This window comes from Laccaria bicolor, genomic scaffold, assembly GCF_000143565.1.
Source record: "Laccaria bicolor S238N-H82 LACBIscaffold_15 genomic scaffold, whole genome shotgun sequence".
Lineage (NCBI taxonomy): Eukaryota > Fungi > Basidiomycota > Agaricomycetes > Agaricales > Hydnangiaceae > Laccaria > Laccaria bicolor.
The window spans coordinates 267,741-271,660 of NW_001889886.1; positions in this window are offsets into that span (position 1 = coordinate 267,741).

Consider the following 3,920-nt stretch of genomic DNA (forward strand, 5'->3'; position numbering starts at 1 on the left):
TCCTCTTCAAATTCCTCAAGGTCCTGTAGGTGATGATCCATTTGTTGAGGTTCTATATAATGGTCAAATTCTTCACCTTACTCCTGGGATGGCTGCACAAGTGGGTAATTTGCAAAATCAGGTAGGTTGCAGAGTTATATCTCTTTTTCTAATATTTAATATATCTTTTAGGCTCATGCTTCCCCCCTTGCTGCCCCTCCACCTCTATTTCCACCTGCTGCTATGGTAGATGTGGTAAGAAAAACCATTAGGCTATTTTCCATCTGTCTAACAAGCTTTTTTCCAGAATATGGGGCATCCTAACCAAAATGGTATTCAGTATCCACACTTACCTGCTCATTTACAGGCATTGGCTGCAGCTCTTCCACCTCTTCCTCAGCCTGTAGGAGCAAGAGGGAGGAGGGGGAGAGCTACGAAAGAAAGGAAAGTCATTAGAGCAGTGTCCACCAATGCCACTTCCAGTTGGCAACTGGGCACAACTTCAGGGAAATCGCCTAATTGCTGAGCAATTAGCATATAATCAGGCTGACCAAAGAGATAAAGCTCAACAATGACTTGGTCAACTCAATGCAGAGCAACGTGCAGCATATGATGCCATTATAAATGCAATAGAAAGTAACACACCAAAAATGTTCTTTTTGAATGGTCCTGCAGGAACAGGAAAAACATTTCTTTACAATACCATTTGCTACCATCTTCGAGGGAATGGAATGATAGTTCTTTGTGTTGCATCCTCTGGCATTGCATCCCTGTTATTGATTGGAGGAAGAACTGCTCACTCCACATTCCGTATTCCAATTCAACTCCATGATGGAAAAAGTTGCTCAATTAAGAAAGGGACACATCTAGCAGATCTCATGAAAATTGTCAATGCAATTATCTGGGATGAGGTACCAATGCAAGATAGACTGTGTCAAGAAGCAGTTGATATTAGCTTCAGAGATATTAGAGATCAACCAGATGTACCATTTGGTGGAGTTACTGTTATTTTTGGAGGAGACTTTCAACAAATTCTTCCAGTAGTTGTCAAAGGTGGAGGGGAACAAATTGTCAGCCAGTGTTTTCAGCAATCACATCTCTGGACATCTGTCAACATTCTGACTTTGAAAGAGAATATGCGTCTGGAGAATACTTCACAGGAAGAAAAAGACTTTGCATGATGGCTTATTGAAATTGGGCATGGGAAGCATACAAATGCAGATGGTTCTACTCTTCTGCCAGAAAGAATGAAATGTGGGAATGATGTTGCATCTCTAATTAATGCTCTCTATCCTGGCCTAACCACTTTGTCTCAAAATGCAAGAAATGACCAGTATTTCCTTGATCAGACCATTTTAACAGCTCGAAATGTTGATGTTGATGATCTCAATGAAACGATACTTCAACGCATGCGTGGAAATGAATTTACATTTCACTCAGCAGACTCTATTATGAGAGAAGGAGGTGTGGATGGTGAATTTGAATACCCAGTAGAATACCTCAATTCCATCAACCTTAGTGGAATGCCTCTAGCAAAATTGAAATTCAAGATAGGTGCACCAGTAATGATCCTTCGAAATATTGATCCAGCAAATGGACAATGCAATGGAACCCGGGCAATCCTCACCTGTGCCTCTTCCCGAGTTTTAGAAGTACGCATTCTGGGAGGAGAATTTGCAGGACACACAGCATTCATTCCCTGCATAAGATTTGAGCCTTCAAATGGTGAACTTCCATTCCAGTTATGCAGAAGGCAATTTTCTGTTCGCCTGGCCTTTTGCATGACAATCAACAAATCTCAGGGACAGTCAGTGAAACATTTAGGACTGGATGTTCGGACCCCAGTATTTACACATGGACAACTTTATGTGGCTCTTTCACGTTGCAAATCAAGCAACCGTATCAAAGTTCTCTTCAAAGATGGTTCACAAGAAACTGTAACACAAAATGTAGTCTATCCAGAGGTATTATTAGATTGATGTAAATGGTAAAAGTACTGATAAATGTCACTTTATTTTGATTGAGATGTAAGAAGAGCCAGAATTGAACATGTGTACCAGAACTAGGATTAAACATGTGTACCAGGGGGTCCAGGGGGTGTGCCCCCAGCAAGCTGTGACCTGTGCTGGAGGAACGGCCGAGCGTTAGCGAGTGCCGTGCCGTAGGCACAGGTCTAAAGCTTGTTCAATTTATGTGAATTGACATTGAATAGTTAATAGAAACATTGGAATAGACTTCAAGTTCAATAGATAAACTACAAACACTATAAAAGACTACATGAATTCATTTCAATTCAAGTGAATTAACATTGAATTCATGTGAATTGACATTGAATTCAGGTGAATTGACATTGAATAGTTAATAGAAACATTGGAATAGACTACAAACCCAATAGATAGACTATAAACACACCAAAAGACTACAAAAGTCACTACAAAACATCGGAATAGACATCAAGTTCAATAGATAAACTACAAACACTATGAAAGACTATATGAATTCATATGAATTGATCATGAATTCATTTGAATTCATGTGAATTGACATTGGATAGTTAATAGAAACATTGGAATAGACTACAAACCCAATAAATAGACTATAAACACACCAAAAGACTACAAAAGTAACTACAAAACATTGGAATAGACTTCAAGTTCAATAGATAGACTACAAACACTATAAAAGACTACTTGAATTCATAAGAATTGATCATGAATTCAAATGAATTCATGTGAATTGACATTGAATTTATGTGAATTGACATTCAAGTTATGTGAATTGACATTGAATAGTTGATAGAAACATTGGAATAGACTTCAAGTTCAATAGATAAACTACAAACACTATAAAAGACTACATGAATTCATTTGAATTCAAGTGAATTGACATTGAATTCAAGTGAATTGACATTGAATTCAGGTGAATTGACATTGAATAGTTAATAGAACCATTGGAATAGACTACAAACCCAATAGATAGACTATAAACACACCAAAAGACTACAAAAGTCACTACAAAACATCGGAATAAAGGTCAAGTTCAATAGATAGACTACAAACACTATAAAAGACTACATGAATTCAGTTGAATTCATGTGAATTGATGTTGAATTCATGTGAATTGACATTGAATTCAGGTGAATTGACATTGAATAGTTAATAGAAACATCGGAATAGACTACAAACCCAAAATAGATAGACTACAAACACTATAAAAGACTACTTGAATTCATATGAATTGATCATGAATTCCTTTTAATTCATGTGAATTGACCTTCAAGTTATATCTGGTATTAGAATGAATTTCCATGTGCACAAAATTTTCTCACGGTCGGCCTTGACTCACTTTGACTGGTGTTCAACATTTAAGATGAATATATAGTTGAATTCATATGAATTGACCATGAATTCGCTTGAATTGAATAGTTAATGGAAACATAGGAATAGACTACAAACCCAATAGATAGACTATAAACACACCAAAAGACTACAAAAGTCACTACAAAACATTGTAATAGACTTCACATTCAATAGATAGACTACAAACACTATAAAAGACTACATGAATTCATATGAATTGACCATGAATTCATTTGAATTCATGTGAATTGACATTGAATAGTTAATAGGAACATCAGAATAGACTTCAAGTTCAATAGATAGACTACAAACACTATAAAAGACTACATGAATTCATTTGAATTCATGTGAATTGAGGTTGAATTCATGTGAATTGAGGTTGAATTCATGTGAATTGACATTGAATTCATGTGAATTGACATTGATTTCAGGTGAATTGACATTGAATAGTTAATAGAAACTTTGGAATAGACTACAAACTCAATAGATAGACTATAATACCTCCAAAAAACTACAAAAGTCACTACAAAACATTGGAATAGACTACAAACTTAATAGATAGACTATAACACTCCAAAAGAC